The 8,429-nt window shown below is 33.6% G+C and overlaps 1 non-coding gene across 1 annotated transcript; it reads right to left on the bottom strand.

Annotated features, from left to right (window-relative positions):
- Positions 1 to 8,099: 8,099 nt before the first annotated feature.
- On the bottom strand, positions 8,100 to 8,206 carry LOC120087386 (small nucleolar RNA R71). Its single transcript, XR_005484522.2, has one exon. It is a non-coding gene; the product is annotated as a small nucleolar RNA R71 (small nucleolar RNA).
- Positions 8,207 to 8,429: the final 223 nt, after the last annotated feature.

Genomic DNA, 8,429 nt, shown 5'->3' on the forward strand with positions numbered 1-8,429 from the left:
GGGGGCTCACAATGGATTATTTTAAAACATTTTGTTTTGATTTGTACTTTAAATCGTCATAATTATTGTGTTATTTAATAATTCTTTAATTTTTCTTCATTATTATCTTATCCATTACACAAGAAAAAAAATCTAAGGTTATTAGTGTAACTTGAACATTATGTTCTTGACAAACAAGAGAATCATGTTCAAGAAATAACCTACAGAATCTATAGTATATAGATAATTAGCTAGGTTAGGTGTTTTATCTTAGTAAACACGATTAATATAACTTATTTTGTAATTATTACAAATTATTTTATCCAAATTGTCCATAGGGAGACATGTGAGTGTGTATCCTGTACAATGAGTTATTTAATATCTATTTATAAATTTGTTAATTGAGAAAATTAATATTTTACAAGATAATCAAATGTGACTCGAATTTAATCTAGAGTTAATTATGAACTTTTGTTTATAAGGGTTCATCCTTTAATTTGGATGGGTGAGAGTGTCATCATATCAACCATTGTAATCGATTCGATAAGTTTACAATTTTGAGAATCAATAAGATAGGGGGTTAGTAGCATAATCTCACAAGATATCCACTTATTCGAGTACATAGCAGTATCCTTAAATGATGGTTTTAATCTAACTATTTGCATGAAAGATTAATAATGATTGAGTGATATAGAACTAGTTAAACATTCAATCTTTTAATTAAACATGCAACCTAACAATCATCGATGGCCAATCAATAAGAATAAAACACAATATCATTAAAAAGCAATAAGTTCAATAAACATCCATGAAAAGGCTAAATTTAACCTAAATTCATAATAACTTCATTCATACCCTAAAACAAGCAACTTCATTTGCACAAACATATTTTCATACATAAATTCAAACATAGATGTTAAAGAAAAGAAAGAGAACTAAAGAAGGACTCTCCTGAAGACTTCTTCGATCTTTTGAATCCTCCAAGCTCGTCTTGATCATCACTTTGGAAACTCGAATGGCCTCCAAAATATCCTTCAAATTCTCTAATTTTGTAGCTTAAACTCTCTTTTTAGCTCTCAAATTTCGTGATCCAATCTCCCAATTTTTCGTTTGAATTTTGTCCCCCTTTTTAAGTGTTGAGAAGCTTCCAATTAAATAGGAGATAAAAAATTGGCCACTAAGAAATTTCCAAAATTGATGACTTTTCAAAATAGGAAAGTGGGCTACACTCTAGCCAACTTATCGTAGTGCAGGCTTGTGCTCATCGTCGCGCAGTTGCTCTCTGGGCATGGAATCGTAGCATAGTGTTGTGCTAAAGGTAGCGCAGTTGCCCTCAGCATATGCCAATTTTGGGGCCTCTCGAGTCTAGAGCGTCGAGGGCGGTGCCGACCTAGTAGCTTGTAAAGTCGAGTATCATCTTCTGGGATCAAATTAATATTTGTTGTTTAGCTATCTCAGAAATATGTCAATTTTAGCTAAGAAATCGAAATCGAGTTGAGTTTGTAATTTTATAAATTGATAAAAGAAAGCAATAAAAATGTATTGAAAATCCAAGATTAAAAGTGTTCTAGAGTAATGAGTCCATTGTTATTTCATTAGGTCTACTCTAGTCAATTTATGGAATCATGTACAAACTTCAAGCCTAAATCTTAAAACTTAATTCAAGATTACTTTCTCTAAAAAATAACCTATTCTCATGCAACTTAGTTGATATTAATTTCTTGAAATCAAATTAAGAAACAAGACATTAAGATTTGTCATCAACAACTTTCACCATTAACCTAATTATTTTCATGGAAGATTAATAATGATTTAGTGATATATAGATCTAGTTAAACATTCAATCTCTCAATTAAACATTCAACCTAACAATCATCGATGACCAATCAATAAGAATAAAGCACAATATCATTAAAAAGCAATAAGTTCAACAAACATTCATGAAATGGTTAAAGTTAACCTAAATTCATAATAACTTCATCAATATCTTAAAACAAGCAAGTTTACCCCCTCATAGCTTGTACAAACATGTTTTCATACATAAATTCAAGCATATTAAAGAAAAGATGTTAAAGAAAAGAAAGGGAATCGAAGAAGAACTCTCTCGAAGTCTTCTTTGGTCTTTTGAATCCTCCAAAGCTCACCTTGATTGTCACCTCAAGAACTCGAATGACCTCCAAAATATCTCTAAAATTATTTGATTTTGTAGCTTAATGACTCTATTTAGGTCTCAAATTTCATGGTCCAATCCCCCAATTTTTCGTTTGAATTCTATCCCTCTTTAAATGTTAAAGAGCTTCGAAATAAATAGAGGATCAAAACTTGGCCACCAAGAAATTCTCATATTGATAAATTTTTAAAATAGGAAAGTCAGTGCAAGTTTGTGCTCCAAGGAGCGCAATGGCACTCTGGCCAATTTATCGCAATGCAGGGCTACACTCATTGTCGTATAGTTGCGGGCGTGGAATCGTAGATTTTTGGGCCTCTTGGGTCTAGCGCGTCGGCCTAGCATCGTGACACTAATTTGACCTATTCTAGGGCTTATTCTACTTTTCTCCACTTTTCTTGATGGTTTTGATCCAGTTTTGGCTCGGTTTGGTTCTTTTGACTTCTTTATTCTTTGTGGCTCATTTTGAATATATTTCAAATGATAATTGAATTTCTTTAATGATTTTGAATAATCCGAAAATTTAATTCATTAATAGATCTTTTCGAACCAATTAATTAGCTTGAGTTTTTGTAAATATTTAATTTGAAACAACATATTCTTTATTATCATAAATTTTTTTAAAAAATTGGTGTAATTGGTTGACATTCATAGATCAATAAATAAACTTTGTAAATGATAAGAGTATCACCTAAAGTTCAAATTTTGAATTCCAACCGTACATAAATTTCAATGGTTCAAGAAACTTTATATTGAAGTAAAATAACATAAAAATTACAATTTTGATGAAAATAATTACAATAGATCTCCTTAATATGGAGCAAACAATTAATTTTTTAAAATTTGTCCAAATATTGATTTTATATAGCCATTAATAATATACATTTATTTTTTTCTAAAATTCAACTTAAGTATGTATTCTTAACCATGAAAACGTGGAACGCACATAGTATTCAACTAATCCCTTAAAATTCTTTTCCATATTTTTGTAAAGTCTCACTCTAAATCTAAGTATTTTTCATTACCATGTATTTATTGTAATCATATATCACAATTTTCCTTTGAATAATGGAGACCCTAAGAGCCCATATACCATTTGATCACGAGGCCTCTGTAAGCCACACTTTAGGTCTTTTTTACTTGAACCATTTTAGAGGTATTTTCTATGTTTATACCATATACAATAAATATTCACAAAACTAGATTATTCTTTTAACAAAGAAATATATTTAGCCATATAAACAGTTCCACAACCATTATTTCACAAATGCCTAAAAACTATGCACGTTTCTTTAACAGAACAATTTGAAAACAATAAATGCATTTTCATTTATGGATTTTTAAAATCTTTCATCTTTTTAAATTAGTGATTACTGATTTTATTCCTTATGTTTTTCATTTTTGTCCACGATTTACTTTCATTTTCATGTATGATTCTAGGTAAATCTTTCTCATCGATACATTTTTGTTGTTATACTTCATTAGGTTGCAATAGAAAAATATAAATTATATACTATATTAATAAAACAATTGATATTCATTTATTCCTCATTATATAATATAATTTTTTATGTTAACCATATTAAACTTCATGCAAAAATCTGCTTAACGGAATATAGACTTTGTATGTAGTAATTCATATACCTATAGTTATGTAAAATAAAGGACTGATTTTAAGAGTGCCAAAATGGGCAATCTTTAGCAAAATCCAAAAAGAAGCCCAAAAAGAATTATAAAAAGGGCAAAAACTCCTCTAGCCCAAATGAAATGTCTAAAATTCCCAAACTCACGCAACCCGTCAAGTGTCCCAGATGCTCATCCGATTCAATCTTCTTCTTTTAAAATATCCAGATCCGGCAAAGCGACTTACACGTTATTCTTCTTCTTCATCATCGTCATCGTCGCCATCTTCTTCTTCTTCTAAAATACCCAGAACCATGCACGTCCTCCTCCTCACTCTCCACGCTCATCATCATCATCATTCTTCTTCTTCTTAGTCTTCTTCTAAAATACCTAGACCCACGTATGTCCTCCTCCTCATCCTTCTTCTTAACTACCATATAGATAATGATAATAGCCTATCACTGTTAATCAGTGATAGATATCTATCATTGTCTATCATATTGAAATTGATAGAAATTTAGTATTGTCTACCACTGATAGAACTTTATCTTTGTCTATCACTAATAGACTGAGATAGAGTTCTATCTTCTTCTCCTTTACACATTGATAGTTGTCTATTATTGTCTATCAATGATAGATAGAGATAAAATCTTATCTTCTTTTTCTTAACCATCATAGAGATAGACATCTATCTAGACCAGTGTCTATCAGTGATGGATAACGATAGAAGTCCATCACTATCTATCACTGATAAAAAGTGATAGAGCTCTATATTTGTCTATCACTAATAGATAGAGGTAGAGTTCTATTTTCTTCTTCTTCACTATTGTAGAGATAGACATCTATCTATTAGTGATAGATAGTGATAGACTTATATCACTGTCTATCATTGATGGACAGTAATAGAGCTCTATTTTTATCTATCTCTGATAGATAGAGATAGAGTTCAATCTTCTTCTTGTACACTATCATGAAGACAGACATCTATCTATGTCCCCCTCCTTCACTTCCACTATCATAGATAGAAAGTGATAGTAGTATCAATCAATATCTATCACTAATAGGCATTGATTGAGCTTCTATTAATGATTATCACTGATAAACAATAATAAACATCTATCAGTCTCTATCAGTGATAGACACTGATAAAATTTCGTTAGTCATCCTCGCAATTGTGTTTGGTTTCTCATTTTTGGGCTTGTTCTTCAAGAGTTTTTTTAGAGATTTTTTTCGACTTTATCCTACAATCTTTTTCGACATCAACTTCAAAACCCAAAAAAACATAAAATAAAGAAAAATAAATTGTTGATAATGGCAAAAATGCAGAAGTTGTTCAAAGAATATTGATAATGTTGGGATGTATGCCCTAAAGCCTCTTAGTTAATAAGTTATTTGAAATAATTATTGATTATTTTATATATGCAATTGTCCATTGAGGAAAGATCCAAGGTTATTTTATATATCTTGAACAGTTATGGTAGACATATAGGTGAATCATTTTCAAGTTGATGGAATTGAATTCCTTATGCGGAAGCATGCGATCGCTATTTGTCTCAATTGTGTTATATAAATTTTAAATATAACAGTAACAAAACTATAAGATTAATCAAGCTATTAATGAATTCAAAGGAAAAGAATGTTACCTTTGAACACCAATACAAAACTCTAATATAAGATATGAAATAAATAGAATTAAACTTCTTTCATTGCTATGTGTAAAATATATATACACAATATATATAGATGTTAGCTCTAAAAAATAGCTAATTTTATAGCCTTAATTTCCTATATTTGGATAATTCTTGGATTTTATTGTCTCATTTTGTAGGAGAATTAATAACGTAGAGCTGAAACATGGAAAAGACAAAGAATCAAGTCAAAAGAGCGAAAAAAACTGAAGTCCAAATGCACTAAATCAAGTCGAGTTGAAAAAGGGAGATGTTGCCCTGCGTCAGTGTAACGGGTAGAAATGCACATTATTACAGTGCAAAGATATAAAACAATGAAGGATTGCGATGGTAAAAATATATAAAATCGTGTCCAAAAGTAGTAAGTTTAGAACATTGCGATCGCATACACCACCGCATTAAAGCAGCTAATTTATGTATTTTGTGTAGAAAATGCGTTGGCGCAAGGCAGAATTGCGATCCAAGGAATTCAGCGTCCGAACGCATTAAGAGATTACAACCGCAAGGCTATGCGATCGTTTGCGTTCGCGAAAATCTGTTCAAGAAGGTGGCTGCATAAAGCCAGCGCATCAAGGTGAAAGATTAATAAATCACGATGGGATAGAAAGTTGATGACGATCGAATCCGAATTTAGTTGACAAGCTGTTAACGACACACTGTAGCAAGTACACTCAACTTTTCAGTGACAATTAATCGGCGCATCAGACAGAGAATTAACGACATCCCATCAGTGCAATCATTTGAGAGAAAAAGCACTTCACCCTGAAGTTCTATAAATACCGAAGGCCACCTTTGTTAAAGGAGTTCAGTTTGGTTCTATTCCAGTTGAGCCATATAAAGAGCTCACCATACAGAATATAATTAGCCTTTGTTCATATTTTTCTTACATTTAGAAGGCGGAGGCGAGAGAAGAGAGAAGACGCTGAAAGATCATCCTGGTCAGCTCAAAAGAGTGTCAAGGAGCGTGGAAAACAGAGAGAGGGCCGACTCTTGCAAAAGCAAGAATATTCTTTGAGTAGAGTAGAGAAAAACAATGTAAAAGCCTTGGGAAGCAAGAAATTGTTACCAGACTCCCTATCTTTATTTCCCATTGTCATTCTGTATTTTGATTTCATCTATAGAATGGAACGTACATTTCTACATCTGTTCACTCTCTTTACATTAAGCATGAGTAACTAAACTTTCGAATGGGTTGAAAAGTACTTAGCTAGTATGACCTAAGATCTTCATTTTATGCGATCATCTTGTCATATGTTGCGTCCATCACCTCTTTAGAGCTACTCAAGAGAGAGTCTAAAGAAAGAACCTAAGACTTGAGAGAGCTAGGTTAGAATCTAGACTTGAGAAAGCAAGATTAGATCTGCATAAGTAAGAGGTAGAGACTTAGAGATAAGCTCTATTTGCTAACATGCATCGCATGCACCCTAGAAATAGGTTATGGTAGTATGCGGTCGCCTTGTGTATGTGTGTGTCATTCATCATCGAATAGACAAGAATAGAAACTTAGACATAAATTTTATAGACATCATCACATACATCGCATGCATTCTAAAACTAGGAGCTATAGCATTTGCATTGAGAGATGACTTGCCGTTGTATGTATGTGGCATGATCATATAACATGAACGCAATCTTAGAAAGTGTTAGCTAAATCCCTTCTCAACCCATTGCCCCCGCATACTCATTGTATCTTTGGTATTATTAACTCTTTTCTAAATTTCGACACATAGAACTTATACATTAAACAAACATACCAACCAACGCATTGTTTTATTTGTCACCGCAAGGAGATTTGAAATCACCGTCGCATACTGTCTCCTTAGTCCCTGTGTTTGACCCCGGGCTTACCAGGCAACTTAGTAGGATTTATACTTGGATCTTGCTAAGAAAACTTTCATGCACAACACATACACCACCATTGCATTATACACCATTATTTCATCACATTAACCACGCATCAAGTTTTTGGTGCCGTTACTGGGGACTACGACAATACATTGTGCTAATGGTAACTTTTTTATTTTCTTTGCAGACTCTCCATCTCTGTGCACTGCTTCACTTTAGGTAAGGGAAGAAGCGGGCGTTGTATGAGCGAAGGAAAAAAATCCTTAGCCCAATTACGACTAGAGATTGAGAGAACTTTCCGAAGAAGAAGAAGAAACAGCCGCCAACGACAACAAGAGAAAGATCCCAATATGGCGGAGTAACCAGAAGATAGAGCACCAAATGCAAATAATATCATGACGAATCCAATCCTCTTGGCGAACGATCGCAACAGGCCCATCCGGGACTATGCGTTGCCCAACCTTTATGATTTCTCACCAGGAATCATGAGGCCAGCTTTAGACGGATCGAGGTTCGAGATGAAACCGGTGATGATGCAGATGATTCAAACTACTGGACAGTTTGGTGGTAGGCGTGGCGAGGATCCGCATGTCCACCTCCAGAGTTTTATTGAGATCTATAATACGTTTGTGTTCCTAAACCTCTTCGCTGAGGAAGTTTGATTAACACTGTTCCCATTTTCGTTGTGTGACCAGGCACGAAAATGGGTTTATTCTCTCGAACCAGGGAAGATTACATCATGAGAACAGGTAGTGGAAAAGTTCATGAAGAAGTACTTCCCCCCGATGGAAAATGCCAGAAGGAGGAAGTTGTTCACTAATTTTGAACAAGATATTGACGAATCGCTCAGTGACGCCTAGGTGAGGTTTAAGAGGCTGGTAAGAGATTGCCCGCATAATGACTTACCAGATTGTTTACAAATGGAAATTTTCTACCATGGATTGAACCCTACATCACAGATGGCTGCCAATGCAACAGCAGCTGGAGGTTTGCTTGATAAAACTTACGACGAGGCTAAGAATATCCTTGATCGCATTTCCAAGAATCATGAAGACTGAAGGGAAAGTGATCAAAGATTGAGAATTAAAGACAGTGACGCAAACAACGGGGCCATCGCATCCCTACAG

The sequence above is a fragment of the Benincasa hispida genome, chromosome 9 (assembly GCF_027475165.1).
Source record: "Benincasa hispida cultivar pf3 chromosome 9, pf3_genome.v1.1, whole genome shotgun sequence".
In the NCBI taxonomy this organism is placed as follows: domain Eukaryota; kingdom Viridiplantae; phylum Streptophyta; class Magnoliopsida; order Cucurbitales; family Cucurbitaceae; genus Benincasa; species Benincasa hispida.